We start from the raw sequence: 16,984 nt of genomic DNA, 5'->3' as shown, positions 1-16,984 counted from the left end.
CTAGGCCCAATAAGGCCCATTACTTCTCTGGTGGTTCCGATAACCCTTCTGGCACTCCGATATATATATTCGGTATTCCGGTGACCCCCGAAACACATCCGGTGTCCGAATATAGTCATCCAATATATCAATCTTTATGTCTCAACCATTTCGAGACTCCTCGTCATGTTCGTGATCACATCCGGGACTCTGAACAACCTTAGGTACATCAAAACACATAAACTCATAATACCGATCATCATCGAACGTTAAGCGTGCGGACCCTACGGGTTCGAGAACTATGTAGACATAACCGAGACTCACTTCCAGTCAATAACCAATAGCGGAACCTGGATGCTCATATTGGCTCCTACATATTCTAAAAAGATCTTTATTGGTCAAACCGCATAACAACACACGTTGTTCCCTTTGTCATCAGTATGTTACTTGCTCGAGATTCAATCGTCGGTATCTCAATACCTAGTTCAATCTCTTTACTGTCAAGTCTCTTTATCGTTCCGTAATGCATCATCCCGTAACTAACTCATTAGTCACATTGCTTGCAAGGCTTATAGTGATGTGCATTACCGAGAGGGCCCAGAGATACCTCTCCGATAATCGGAGTGACAAATCCTAATCTCGATCTATGCCAACTCAACAAACACCATCGGAGACACCTGTAGAGCATCTTTATAATCACCCAGTTACGTTGTGACGTTTGATAGCACACTAAGTGTTCCTCCGGTATTCGGGAGTTGCATAATCTCATAGTCATAGGAACATGTATAAGTTATGGAGAAAGCAATAGCAATAAACTAAACGATCAAAGTGCTAAACTAACGGATGGGTCAAGTCAATCACATCATTCTCTAATGATGTGATCCCGTTCATCAAATGACAAGTCATGTATATGGCTAGGAAACTTAACCATCTTTGATAAATGAGCTAGTCAAGTAGAGGCATACTAGTGACACTATGTTTGTCTATGTATTCACACATGTAATAAGTTTCCGGTTAATACAATTCTAGCATGAATAATAAACATTTATCATGATATAAGAAAATATAAATAACAACTTTATTATTGCCTCTAGGGCATATTTCCTTCAGTCTCCCGCTTGCACTAGAGTCAATAATCTAGATTACATTGTAATGATTCTAACACCCATGGAGTCTTGGTGCTGATCATGTTTTGCTCGTGAGATAGGCTTAGTCAACGGGTCTGCAACATTTAGATCCGTATGTATCTTGCAAATCTCTATGTCTCCCTCCTTGACTTGATCGCGGATGGAATTGAAGCGTCTCTTGATGTGTTTGGTTCTCTTGTGAAATCTGGATTCCTTTGCCAAGGCAATTGCACCAATATTGTCACAAAAGATTTTCATTGGACCCCATGCACTAGGTATGACACCTAGATCAGATATGGACTCCTTCATCCAAACTCCTTCATTTGCTGCTTCCGAAGCAGCTATATATTCCGCTTCACACATAGATCCAGCCATGATGCTCTGCCTGGAACTGCACCAACTGATAGCTCCACCAATTAATTGAAACACGTATCCGGTTTGTCACTTAGAGTCATCTGGATCAGTGTCAAAGCTTGCATCGTCGTAACCGTTTACGACGAGCTCTTTGTCACCTCCATAAATGAGAAACATATCCTTAGTCCTTTTCAGGTATTTCAGGATATTCTTGACTGCTGTCCAGTGATCCATTCCTGGATTACTTTGGTACCTCCCTGCTAAACTAATAGCAAGGCACACATTAGGTCTGGTACACAGCTTTGCATACACGATAGAACCTATGGCTGAAGCATAGTGAATGACTTTCATTTTCTCTCTATCTTCTGCAGTGGTCGAGCATTGAGTCTGACTCAACTTCACACCTTGTAACACAGGCAAAAACCCTTTCTTTGCTTGATCCATTTTGAACATCTTCAAAACTTTATCAAGGTATGTGGTTTGTGAAAGTCCAATTAAGCGTGTGGATCTATCTCTATAGATCTTGATGCCCAATATATAAGCAGCTTCACCGAGGTCTTTCATTGAAAAATTCTTAGTCAAGTATCCTTTTATGCTATTTAGAAATTCAGTATTATTTCCAATCAAAAATATTTCATCCACATATAATATCAGAAATGCTACAGAGCTCCCACTCACTTTCTTGTAAATAGAGGCTTCTCCAAAAGTCTGTATAAAACCATATCCTTTGATCTCACTATCAAAGTGTATATTCCAACTCCGAGAGGCTTGCACCAGTCCATAAATGGATCGTTGGAGCTTGCACACTTTGTTAGCACCTTTTGGATCGACAAAACATTCTGGTTGCATCATATACAACTCTTCTTTAAGATATCCATTAAGGAATGCAGTTTTGACATCCATTTGCCAAATCTCATAATCATAAAATGCGGCAATTGCTAACATGATTCGGATGGACTTAAGCATCGCTACGGGTGAGAAGGTCTCATCGTAGTCAACTCCTTGAACTTGTCGAAAACCTTTTGCAACAAGTCAAGCTTTGAGACAGTAACATTACCGTCAGTGTCAGTCTTCTTCTTGAAGATCCATTTATTTTCTATGGCTTGCCGATCATCGGGCAAGTCAACCAAAGTCCACACTTTGTTCTCATACATGGATCCCATCTCAGATTGCAGGGACTCAAGCCATTTTGCAGAATCTGGGCTCATCATCGCTTCCTCATAGTTCGTAGGTTCGTCATGGTCAAGTAACATGACTTCCAAAACAGGATTACCGTACCACTCTGGTGCGGATCTTACTCTGGTTGACCTACGAGGTTTGGTAGTAACTTGATCAGAAGTTTCATGATCATCATCATTAGCTTCCTCACTAATTGTGTAGGAATCACTGGAACTGATTTCTGTGATGAACTACTTTCCAATAAGGGAGCAGGTACAATTACCTCATAAAGTTCTACTTTCCTCCCACTCACTTCTTTTGAGAGAAACTCCTTCTCTAGAAAGGATCCATTCTTAGCAACGAATATCTTGCCTTCGGATCTGTGATAGAAGGTGTACCCAACAGTCTCTTTTGGGTATCCTATGAAGACACATTTCTCCGATTTCGGTTCGAGCTTATCAGGTTGAAGCTTTTTCACATAAGCATCGCAACCCCAAACTTTAAGAAATGACAACTTGGGTTTATTGCCAAACCACAGTTCATAAGGTGTCGTCAAAACAGATTTCTATGGTGCCCTATTTAACATGAATGCAACTGTCTCTAAAGCATAACCCCAAAACGATAGCGGTAAATCAGTAAGAGACAGCATAGATCGCACCATATCTAATGAAGTGCGGTTACGACGTTCGGACACACCATTACGCTGTGGTGTTCCAGGTGGCGTGAGTTGCGAAACTATTTCGCATTGTTTCAAATGAAGACCAAACTCATAACTCAAATATTCACCTCCACGATCAGATTGTAGAAACTTAATTTTCTTCTTACGATGATTTTCCACTTCACTCTGAAATTCTTTGAAATTTTCAAATGTTTCAGACTTATGTTTCATTAAGTAGATATACCCATATCTGCTCAAATCATCTGTGAAGGTCAGAAAATAACGATACCCGCCGCGAGCATCAACACTCATCGGACCACATACATTAGTATGTATTATTTCCAATAAGTCTGTTGCTCGCTCGATTGTTCCGGAGAACAGAGTCTTAGTCATCTTGCCCATGAGGCATGGTTCGCAAGCACCAAGTGATTCCAAAAGCCCATCAGCATGGAGTTTCTTCATGCGCTTTACACCAATATGACCTAAACAGCAGTGCCACAAATAAGTTACACTATCATTATTAAACTTATATCTTTTGGCTTCAATACTATGAATATGTGTATCACTACTATCAAGATTTAGTAAAAATAGACTACTCATCAAGGGTGCATGACCATAAAAGATATTACTCATATAAATAGAACAACCATTATTCTCTGATTTAAATGAATAACCGTCTCGCATCAAACAAGAACCAGATATAATGTTCATGCTTAACGCTGGCACCAAATAACAATTATTCAGGTCTAAAACTAATCCCGAAGGTAGATGTAGAGGTAGTGTGCCGACGGCGATCACATCGACTTTGGAACCATTTCCCACGCGCATCATCATCTTGTCCTTAGCCAATCTACACTTAATCCGTAGCCCTTGTTTCTAGTTGCAAATATTAGCTACAGAACCAGTATCAAATACCCAGGCACTACTGTGAGCATTAGTAAGGTACACATCAATAACATGTATATCAAATATACCTTTCACTTTGCTATCCTTCTTATCCGCCAAATACTTGGGGCAGTTCCGCTTCCAGTGATCAGTCCCTTTGAAGTAGAAGCACTCAGTCTCAGGCATAGGTACAGACTTGGGCTTCTTCACTTGAGCAGCAACTTGCTTGCCGTTCTTCTTGAAGTTCCCCTTCTTCCCTTTGCCCTTCTTCTTGAAACTGGTGGTCTTGTTGACCATCAACACTTGATGCTCCTTCTTGATTTCTACCTCCGCGGCTTTTTGCATCGCGAAGAGCTCGGGAATTGTCTTATCCATCCCTTGCATATTATAGTTCATCAAGAAGCTTTTGTAGCTTGGTGGCAGTGATTGAATAACACTTATATGACACTATTGATACGTCCATTTTGCATCATGCTTTTATATCGATATTTATTGCATTATGGGCTGTTATTACACATTATATCATAATACTTATGCCTATTCTCTCTTATTTTACAAGGTTTACATAAAGAGGGAGAATGCCAGCAGCTGGGATTCTGGGATGGAAAAGGAGAAAATATTAGAGACCTATTCTACACAGCTCCACAAGTCCTGAAACTTCACGGAAGACGTTTTCAGAATATATAAAAAATACTGAGCGCAAGAAGTTCACCAAGGGGGCCACACCCTGCCCATGAGGGTGGGGGCACACCCTACCCCCTAGGCACGCCCCCTACCTCGTGGGCCCCCTGGTGGCCCTCCGATGGCCATCTTCAGATATATGGAGTCTTTCGATGAGGAAAAAATCATAAGTCATCTTCTCGGACGAAACTCCGCCGCCACAAGGCGGAACCTTGGTGGATCTAATCTAGGGCACCGGCAGAGCTGTTCTACCGGGGAAACTTCCCTCCGGGAGGGGCAATCATCACCATCGTCATCACCAACGCTCCTCTCATCGGGAGAGGGCAATCTCCATCAACATCTTCACCAACACCATCTCCTCTCAAAACCCTAGTTCATCTCTTGTATCCAATTCTTGTCTCCAAGTCCGGGATTGGTACTAGTAGGTTGCTAGTAGTGTTAATTACTCCTTGTAGTTGATGCTAGTTGGTTTATTTGGTGGAAGATCATATGTTCAGATTCTATATGCATATTAATACCCCTCTGATTATGAACATGATTATGCTTTGTGAGTAGTTACATTTGTTCCTGAGGACATGGGAGAAGTCTTGCTATTAGTAGTCATGTGAATTTGGTATTCGTTCGATATTTTGATGAGATGTATGTTGTCTCTCCTCTAGTGGTGTTATGTGAATGTCGACTACATGACACTTCACCATTATTTGGGCCTAGAGGAAGGCATTGGGAAGTAATAAGTAGATGATGGGTTGCTAGAGTGACAGAAGCTTAAACCCTAGTTTATGCGTTGCTTCGTAAGGGGCTGATTTAGATCCATATGTTTCATGCTATGGTTAGGTTTACCTTAATACTTTTGTTGTAGTTGCGGATGCTTGCAATAGAGGTTAATCATAAGTGGGATGCTTGTCCAAGTAAGGACAGTACCCAAGCACCCGTCCACTCACATACCAAATTATCAAAGTACCGAACGCGAATCATATGAACGTGATGAAAACTAGCTTGACGATATTCCCATGTGTCCTCGGGAGCGCTTTTCTCTATATAAGAGTTTGTCCAGGCTTGTCCTTTGCTACAAAAAGGATTGGGCCACCTTGCTGCACTTTATTTACTTTTGTTACTTGTTGCTCGTTACAAATTATCCTATCACAAAACTATCCATTGCCACTTATTTCAATACTTGCAGAGAATACCTTGCTGGAAACCGCTTATCATTTCCTTCTGCTCCTCGTTGGGTTCGACACTTTTACTTATCGAAAGGACTACGATAGATCCCCTATACTTGTGGGCAATCAACTATCAACCGGAAGATTAACTCCCAGCTGGGTCAAGTGATTGTGGTACCCAGACATTCTGAGTATGTGTTCACTGACAAAACTATTCTCCTCCATTTTGCAGCTGTAGAACTTATTGGAGACTTCATATCTCTCAATCCGGGCATTTGCTTGAAATATTGGAGACTTCATAGCTACGAAAATGCCAAGTTGTTTAAAGAAAAAGTTAAAAGATGGCATGATAAAAGGATACAAAAGCATGAGTTTAATGTAGGTGATTATGTATTGCTATACAACTCTCGTTTAAGATTTTTGCAGGAAAACTTCTCTCTAAATGGGAAGGTCCTTACGTTATCCAGGAGGTCTATGTTCCGGTGCCATAAAAATCAACAACTTCGAAGGCACAAATCTGAAGGTGGTGAACGGTCAAAGAATCAAACATTATATCTCAGGTAATCCCATAAATGTTGAAACCAATGTTATTGAAACCGTAACCCCGGAGGAATACATAAGGGACACTTTCCGGAACGTTTCAGACTCCGAAAAGAATAGGTATGTGGTACGGTAAGTTAACCGACTCCAAAACAGTCTTTAAGGCAATATTTCTCCGTTTTGGAATATGTAGAAAAACAGAAAAATAAGAAGCAGTCCGGGAAGGACATGAGGGCTCCACGAGGGTGGAGAGCGTGCCCTACCCTCCTGGGCGCGCCCCCCTACCTTGTGGGCACCTCGTGCGCTTTCCGGACTCCGTTTTCTTACACGACACATAATTTGGTCGGTAAAAATTCATTATATAATCTCCCGGGGGTTTGACTCCTGTATCGCGCAATTATCCTTTGTTTGTGTTTCGAGCTGTTGCTGCTGCAGATTAGAGCCAGATGTCTTTGCAAGAGTCAATCGGGGAGAGCCGGGTGTCTCATCCGGCACCGAGATCAATGACAAACAACAATGTTGACCTCTTTGGGCCAGCAACGGAGGAAGAGATGGAGGGTGATTTGAAGAGGATAGATGCCATGGAAGAGGATCAAGAAGTCACTTCCCACTTCCGAGCTGGATTCACAATGGGAGAACTGCAGAGCTCGACTATTACAAACTCGGTTATCCCTTCCAATGTTAGATTTATTTCTTATGAGAATATGAAAAAGAGTGTCATTGGTTCTCCCGCAGCTATGCAGCACCCTTGGGTGCAGGGAGCTTTGGCTGTTACAGGAAAACTTCGAAAGGAAATAATGGACCTCAAGCAGCAAGTCAATAAGCTCGAGGAGGAGAATCATATCCTGAGGGGCATCATCGCCAAGAATATCACATCACCATCCCCGAAAAGAGAGACATAATCACATGGGTATGCCACTACAAAAAATACACTTCCGTGATGATACATGTTTGTCACAGTAGGTCGCTTTTTTGTCATGCATGTATATCCATGACAAATTTATGACAGAATCAAGATAGTCATACATGTGTTGTCGTAGAAGTGTTCCATGACATTACCAAAATTATCATCACGGAAGTGTCCACTTCCATGACAATAAATCGCACGTCACAGAAGTGCTTTCGTCAAGGGTGACCAACACGTGGCATCCACCGTGACGGAACGCCGTTAAGCTATCGGGTCAGGTTTTGGATCCGATAACCCGTTAACAGCCTCGGCCAATGGGGATTTTTCATGTGTAAAATCATCATTGGCTAGAGGAAACACGTGTCGGCTCATCGTTGGGACAGATGTCATCCACTCACTGGACAAAAGGCGCCTATGATACGTCGACATGTGGCACAGCCAACAGTGGCCCATTCCTATGAAAAGGCCGGCCCATTTGACTTGGTCAAAAGCTGGCGGGCCGGCCCATGGAAAGCCTGTTAACGGCATGTTCGCATATAGCCCATTTACATCCCGCTAACCCAAGGCCCGTTACGCCCTATCCGAATTAGGCCCAGTAGCGTCATCTGGGCCGTCCAATATGATTTCAACCCATTTTCACTTCTGGCCCATGTATAGCCCATGACGTCTTTCGGCCCATATGAGGCCCTTTATAACTCTTTGGCCCATTAGCGACCCGTGCTGAAACTGGCCCATAATGAACAGTGTATTACTTTACACCCATTAACGGCTCGTGGTGAAACTGGCCCATAATGAACAGTGTATCACTTTATACCCATTAACGGCCCGTTATTCCGTTGGGCCGTTTCCATCCCAAGTTAACTTTCGGCCTTCTGAGGGCCCATTTATTCTTGGGCTCATTTGCAGCATTTGGTTACTTACGGCCCGTTACTATCATTTTCTATTTGTGGGCCAAATTTAGCCCGTCGTTACAGTCGGCCCATTTGTGGACCGTTAGTCTATTGGGCCATTTTCATAGCATCACCAAAAACGACCTATTAACGGCCCATTATGGTCAGCCCATAAAACGTACGATTTCCATTAAAGGCCCGTCTACGGCCCATTAAAGGCCCGTACAAGACCCATAAATGAGCCGCTGGTTCATGGATCCTATGAGACATACAAGGCCCATGGATCCTACGAGACGTAGAAGGCCCATGGATCCTACGAGACGTAGAAGGACCATGGATCATACGAGACGTAGAAGGTCCATGGATCCGACGGCCCGTGAAGGGCCATGGTCGGGCGAATTGGCCCCCGTTTGAACGATATAGCATATTCAAAGAATTACCCTACTCAATACTATCACCTCTAAAAAGCCTACACTATTACAACAAAGAGATCAAGGCATAGAAAGGTAGAATAATCCTACACTATACAATAAAGAAATTACAGCCGATTATACCCACTGGGCATTATGGTTCGGCACAGGTGATAATAAAGCATACACAAACATCAAATTACATACACTGGGCAAATACAGCTCATACATCATGGACGCGCATCAACTTAACTCCATTTGAACTATAATCTCTTCAGAAAATAGGATTGGCCGGATTCAGATAGCACAAATTTCAGTCTGCAAAATCTCTAATTCCTTCATGGTTACCTCAGTGTCTTGTTTCATTTTTTTGACTCCTACATCTAATACCTGCATGTCCAGTCTCAACTTGTTGATTATACGTTGACAATCATGTACACGTTGTCTTGCCACCTCTAGTTGATGCTCGAGAACATCAGCACATTCCAATTCCAATCCATAATCATTCAGTAACGGCCATGCCGCACTGCTCGCAGATCTTTGTGTTGATGTCACTTCATCCTGAAATGTTTCTGTAAGTACACATGACTAGGGCAAAAATATAGTTACAACAGTGAAGCAAACAAGACACTATTTTGTACTACATGGCAAAACAGGACTAACAATAATGTTACACGTCACTTTCAAAAAAAAATGTTACACGTCATGAAGCATAAGCATGTGATATTTTAAAAATTATAAAAAAAAGATAGTCTGTGCAGCCTGCATACAGAAATCCCTCTTAGCTCACCAGAGGAGCATGATGTTGGGGGCCAATAGAAAACATAGACAAGTTACAAATTTAGACAGCACGTTGCGTATAAGTAAGCAAGCAGTTGGCCATTCTGTGCCTCAATTAAAGTCTTAGGGAGCATATTGAATAGCAGAGGGTTTCATACAAACATACTATAGCTGGCAAAACTATGCAATCATTAGCGTAGTATAAACTAGATTATGAGCCTCATGCAATAATAGTTGGTTAATAGACTTCAAAGCTTCAGGCATACTTTGGCAGAGTAATTAAATGGTAAGGCCTTTAATTATGTCAACTAATAGTGATACAAGTACCGAACATCAGGCATGATTATTTGGGCATCTCATTAACTAAGGACAAATAAAGCAATTGAAAAGCGAAAATTAACTATGCCTGAAACAAACAAGGAATTGAAATGTTGAGTTGCATATAGTGACTTACCTTAGCAGGTTGAAGAGGCTCAGCACAGCTCCTACTTCTCTTGCAAGGCTCCTTCCTAACATCTTGTACTTGGAAATCCTCAATCTTATCTTCATTGTACCCCCTCTGCAAGGTGACACAAACTAGTTACTCGTCTCCTTGGAAGATAAATATGCATACTTTCCAGTCTGTGAACACAAAAGGATGAGATTATAACAAAACAACACCACATAATTATGTCAACTAGTTACTCGTCTCCTTGGAAGATAAATATGCATACTTTCCTAACATACTTGCCTACTGTAGTGTACAGCCAAATCTTTATGTCACCTATGAGTTAGACAAGGCCCCACTACAGCAGCCCTTAGTGTTTAAATCGTTGACAAGCTCTGTTAGAGTGTTAGGTCAAGAACGGCAAGTAATCAAAGCAAACAGTCCTAGTATGGCTGGCTGATGCAAACAAGCAATTGAACAGATGTGTGAGCAAATCTTACATATCAAGAAAAGAAGCAAAGAAGGAGGCTTAAAGACCATCACTTGACTGACCAGATTTAAGGGGCATTTAAACATCATGTGCAACGTATGAACTAACATAAACATTGCATATTCCAGATTCTACAATGGAATGCACATGTATTAGGTTATGCCATGTATGATGATGCCTAAATGTACAGATAGCAGGCAGGAGTGATTCATCATTGCACGCATAATTGAATTGCAGGTTAAGGGCCAGTTTGATTCTGCCTTTTCAGGGCATATTGTCAAAATAAGCCATAAAAGATGTAAAGAAGTCATTTTTGAGTTATGGGCTTGGGCTTAACTAATTTCGCTTTGGAGGGGGGGGTGTTTCGGGTAGAACCTCACTAAAAATTGAAGGGAAGGGGAATAGTGAAATGACTCTGTTGTCTGCCTATATTACACTCAAAATGCAACTGTTGACGCCCGTGTCACACTTGACCCTCAAGCAAAAACAAACACACAAGCATTCATTGCCCTGCCCGCTTGCATCTCCTCTCCCCTTTCCTTCTACCTCGATCCCCTGCCTGCAACACTAGGGTTCCTCCAGCGAGCCATCGCCACTGGTCCCATCTGGCCTTGTCCTTGACGATGCTATGTCCAGCTAGGCTACATGGCCGGCGGGTAGGGGCAAATCTCCCTGGCTTCTCCTCCCTCGGGCGCCGCCCCTCATTCTCATGGTCTCCAGCAGCTGCTCCACTGTGGTTCGTCCAATGCACTACTCCGGCGGGCGCTGCACAACTACGGCTGATGCCACACTGCGACAGAAGGCACCTTATTCCCCCTCCCCTCCTCCCAGGCCATGGCCTTGAGGTGTTGTTGAAGGATGAGCTCATCCAACAAGGTGAGGATCTCCTCTGATTTTTTGCCAAATTTTCATTCTGATCCACTATACGATGAATTGCTATGAGCTGCTTCTGCTGCTGCTATATGATGCATTTCTATGAGCTGCTCCTGCTGTTGCTATATGATGAATTGCTATGAGCTGTTGCTGCTGTATGATGAGTTGCTATGAGCTGTTGCTGCTGCCATATGATGAATTGCTATGAGCTGCTGCTGCTATATGATGAGTTGCTACAGGCTGCTCCTGCTGCTGCTATATGATGAGTTGCTACAAGCTGCTCTTGCTGCTGCTATATGATGAATTGCTATGAGCTGCTCCTGCTGTTGCTATATGATGAATTGCTATGAGCTGCTCCTGCTGCTGTTATATGGTGAACTGCTATGAGCTGCTGCTGGTATATGATGAATTGCAGACTGCTGCTGCTGTATGATGAGTTACTATGAGCTGTTGTTGCTGCTATATGATGCTTTCAGGTGGTGCTGCTATACGATAATAACCAGCCACTTGGACCATCGAATGTCAATAAATAATTGTTCTTCATTTAAATGTGGGTCATGCGTTCTTCGTTTAAATTAGGCAATGGGATCTTTATGGAAAACATTGACCAAAGTAGATTGTGCCAAGTAGATGGTATCTTTGTATTTGCATTTTGAGCAAATAGTGATGGTCTGTTTTCTTATCATATTAATTACTGTACTGGGTTCAATTTGTGATGTTTGCAAGTCAAATTAATTTCCATATGGGTAGCAAAATGAAAAAAATATAATGCAATCTAGACTTTCCACTGATCATATCAAAGATAAGCTGAAAACGCAATGAAAAGAACTGGTTGGCTTATTACATGGAGCTTATATTCACAGGTGCTTATTTTCTTAGGATAACTCGTAATAATTGTCCCTAAGAAACTTGGTTAATAGAACTGGCATACAAATAACATGTCACGATGATTGCAATGGAGGAGTGACATACCATGGCACACTGTATAGGCTCGCCGCTGCCTCTCCTTTTTTGCGATGTTCCATGAAATTGCCACATACATCTTGTACTTTTTCATTGTGTAACCCTATCTGCAAGTTGACACGGCTAATTTCAGACATCTCTACATGATACTACATTGCATATCCCTTGCGCATATTTAAACCACCAACTAACGACTGTGTGCGTACCATAAACTAGCCATGACTCTGTATGCTGGACTAGCAGGCACTCTAAGGGAGCCTAATATAGTGCACTAGAATTCCTACATGCCACCTACGATTTTGTGTAATGTACTGCCCCTGTTCCTAAATATATGTCTTTGTAGAGATTCCAGTATGGACCACATACAGATGTATATAGATGCATTTTCGAGTGTAGATTCACTCATTTTGCTCTGTATGTAGCCTATAGTGGAATCTCTATAAAGACTTATATTTAGGAACGGAGGTACGAGGTAGTATCATGTATGACATTTACATATCTAATTTAGCAGCCAGTAGTAGAAATCATTGTCTGCACAAAGGGATTACTGGTCGAAAATCCTAGCAAAGCACGCTGGCAGGCACAGAACAATACAAGAGAGAGAGACGCTGTGACGCCCAAATACTTAAGCTACAGTAATCCCCCAAATGATTCCATGTCATTAGGTTTAACTTAGCCAAGTTGCCACTCGATAAAAATCAAAGCCATTTTTTAAAAATTTAAAATAAATTTGAAATAACCACTTCTTCAATTAATTAAACAAAATAGTTCGTGTTATCACAAATAATTCCAAGGCCATTATAAAAACAAAACCAACATTTTATAAAACATTTAAATGCCCTAAAAACAATCAGAACAGTGCTGAAACAACAATAAAATACTTTTCTAATTTGTGAAAAATCCAAACTAATGATTTATTTAACTCTCAAACTTTTCAAGGCAGTGCCTAGAATTTCTTTATGAATTATGGGCCAACTCCCTTATTTAATAAATTACAATTGCTTCTAAGAATTAAGTAAAAAAGAAACAAATAAAAATAAAATGGAAATTAGTAACTAAAACAATATAAAGAAAAGAGAGAAAGAAGGAGTCAGGAAGAAGAGGGGAGGCCCACGTGGGGCTGGGAGGCCCAGCCCACCTCCCCTCATCTCCCACCTCACGCTACAGGAGACCGGGGGAGGGCGTGGCGGCCATCCCACGGCCATGGCTGCCCCCCAGCCACGTGCGGCCATCCTCCCGGCCCCCTCGTTGATAAGGGCGCATCCCCGGCCCCCTACTAACCCTAGCGCCCCTTTCCCCTCCCTCGCCCCTCTCCCTCCCTGTCTCCCTCGTCGTCCGAAGCTCCATCGCCGCCGCCTCGTAGCCGTGCTCCGGGACCTCCTCGAGCCACGTGAAGACGACCAAGAGCTCCGCCGGCCTCATCTTCGTCGATCCCAAGCAGAAACTCAAGCAGGGGAGTGCTGCATCGCCGCCATCGAGGCACCTTCTCCGCGCACGGCCGCGGCCCCTCGCCGCCGATTGTGTCGCTGTAGAGCCGTCCCCGGCCTCCCCGAGTGCGTCACCGAGCTCCGTGGTGAGCCTCGCTTCCTCCTGCCTTGTTACCGTTTGTTTCGGTCGTTGTTTGCCGACTCCCGTAGCTCGTCGTGGTCGCCATGGCCGGACGTCGCCCTGCACGCGCTCGCCCGGGCCCTCTGGACGCGCCATTCTGCACGTAGCCCCACCGCCGCCGTGCCTCGCTTGCCTCGCGCCGCTGCTGCACCACCGCCCCGGCGACCCCCTGCCTAGCGCTCGCGCCGCCGGCTGCCGCAGCTGCCGTTGCCTACAGCTGCTGCTGCTTGATGCTCCCCTGCCAACGCTGCTAGTTGTTGCTGCCACTAGATGCTGCTCATGTCACTGCTTCTCTTGGTCTGCTGCTATGGTGCTAGCTACTGTTGCTTGCCGATACCGCTGCCGCTGCTAGTGCTCCGTTGCTGTTGCTGCTTGTAGCTAGCGCCACTTCCCACCGCTGCTGCTGGCCATGGCAAAGGCCATGGCCGTGGTGTGTGTGCGCAGCGTGTGTGTGTGTGAGTCTACTGTGTGTGTTCGTGTGTGCCATGGCCGAGCGCCCGTGCAAGTGTGGCGTGTGTTGTGTGCGCGTGAGTGTGTGCGTTGTGTGTGTGTGTTCTGTAGGTGTGTGTGATGTGTGTACCGTGTCTGTGTGTGGCCATGTGTGGGGCTACCCCAAATTAGTTTAGGTCTAATTTAATTCGATAGATTAGTTTTAGGATTACTTTTGCTGTTTAGCTAGTAGTATTAATTAGTGCTAAGTTACTTTAGTAGTAGATGACATGTGGGTCCTTATTTAGATAAGTTAGGTTCATTTATTTGTTTAGGATTAGGAAAATAGTCTATGGCTTGTGGGCCACACCTATCCTTTTGACTAGTCAAATTGACTTGGTCAATTCGGATTAAATAAATGCAGGAATTCTAGAATATTGTTAAAATTTAAAAATCAATATAAAATAATCTGTAACTCGGATGAAAACATTTTGTACATGAAAGTTGGTCAAAACAACGAGACGAATCCGGATACGCAGTCTGTTCGTCCACCACACATCCCTAGTATAGTGAACATGCAACTTTCCCTCTCCGGTTCATCTGTCTGAAAACGCGAAACACCGGGGATACTTTCCCGGTTGTTTCCCCCCTTCGCCGGTATCACCTCCTACCGCGTTAGGGCACGCCTAGCACCACTCGTTGTCATGTCTTGCATCGTTATGCATCTGTTTGCATTAGAGTAGTGTAGCATGTTGCTGCTTTCTGTTAATCCTATCATGATGCATAGCCTGTCCTTGCTACTATTGTTGTTACCTTTACCTGCAATCCTAATGCTTAGTATAGGATGCTAGTTTATCATAAGTGACCCTACATTCTTGTCCGTCTGCCATGTTATACTATCGGGCCGTGATCACTCGGGAGGTGATCACGGGTATATACTATATACTTTATACATGATACATGTGGTGACTAGAGTCGGGTCGGCTCGTAGAGTACCCGCGAGTGATTCACAGATTGGGGGCTGAAAGGACCTTTGTCCCGACGGCCCTCTGGGTCGATCTTTGTGGCGGAGCGACAGGGCAGGTTGAGACCACCTAGGTGAGAGGTGGGCCTGGCCCTGGTCGGCGTTCGCGGTTACTTCAAAATAACACGCTTAACGAGATCTGGGTACTTGATCTGAGTGTGGCTACTGCCCTATACGCATTAACCAACTACATCGGAACAGTTATGGGCACTCGACGTCGTGGTATCAGTCGAAGCCTTCATGACGTCAGCGACTGAGCGGCGCGCGCCGGGTTGGACTGGAACGCCTGCTCTTGTATAAGGGAGGCTAGGTCTGCTCACCGGCCGCGTACGCAACGTGCAGGTGTGCAATGGGCGATGGGCCCAGACCCCTGCGCCATACGATTTAGATCGGCATGCTGACTGATGTCTACTACACAACCTTCTTCTTGTAGACGTTGTTGGGCCTCCAAGTGTAGAGGTTTGTAGGACAGTAGCAAATTTCCCTCAAGTGGATGACCTAAGATTTATCAATCCGTAGGAGGCGTAGGATGAAGATGGTCTCTTTCAAGCAACCCTTCAATCAAATAACAAAGAGTCTCTTGTGTCCCCAACACACCAATACAATGTAAATTGTAAAGGTCCACTAGTTCGACGAAGAGATGGTGATACAAGTGGTATATGGATAGTAGATAAAGGTATTTGTAATCTGAAATAATAAAAACAGCAAGGTAACGAATGATAAAAGTGAGCGTAAACGGTATTGCAATGTGTGGAAACAAGGCCTAGGGCTCATACTTTCACTAGTGCAAGTTCTCTCAACAATACTAACATAATTGGATCATAAAACTATCCCTCAACATGCAACAAAGAGTCACTCCAAAGTCACTAATAGCGGAGAACGAACGAAGAGATTATGGTAGGGTACGAAACCACCTCAAAGTTATTCTTTCCAATCAATCCGTTGGGCTATTCCTATAAGTGTCACAAACAGCCCTAGAGTTCGTACTAGAATAACACCTTAAGATACAAATCAACCAAAACCCTAATGTCACCTGGATACTCCAATGTCACCTCAAGTATCCGTGGGCATGATTATACGATATGCATCACACAATCTTAGATTCATCTATTCAACCAACACAAAGGACCTCAAAGAGTGCCCCAAAGTTTTACCGGAGAATCACGACGAAAACGTGTGCCAACCCCTATGCATAGGTTCATGGGCGGAACCCGCAAGTTGGTCACCAAAACATACATCAAGTGAATCACGTGATATCCCATTGTCACCACAGGTATCCACGGCAAGACATACATCAAGTGTTCTCAAATCTTTGAAGACTCAATCCGATAAGATAACTTCAAAGGGGAAACTCAATTCATTACAAGAGAGTAGAGGGAGGAGAAAACATCATAGGATCCAACTATAATAGCAAAGCTCGCGATACATCAAGATCGCATCATCTCAAGAACACAAGAGAGAGAGATCAAACACATAGCTACTGGTACATACCCTCAGCCCCGAGGGAGAACTACTCCCTCCTCGTCATGGAGAGCACCGGGATGATGAAGATGGCCACCGGAGAAGGATTCCCCCTCCGGCAGGGTGCCGGAACGGGTCTAGATTGGCTTTCGGTGGCTACGGAGACTTCTGGTGGCGGAA

The sequence above is a fragment of the Triticum urartu genome, chromosome 5A (assembly GCF_056163025.1).
Source record: "Triticum urartu cultivar PI428250 chromosome 5A, HENAU_Tu73, whole genome shotgun sequence".
Lineage (NCBI taxonomy): Eukaryota > Viridiplantae > Streptophyta > Magnoliopsida > Poales > Poaceae > Triticum > Triticum urartu.
The sequence above is the reverse complement of the archived record's forward strand: the minus strand, read 5'-3'. Positions refer to the sequence as shown.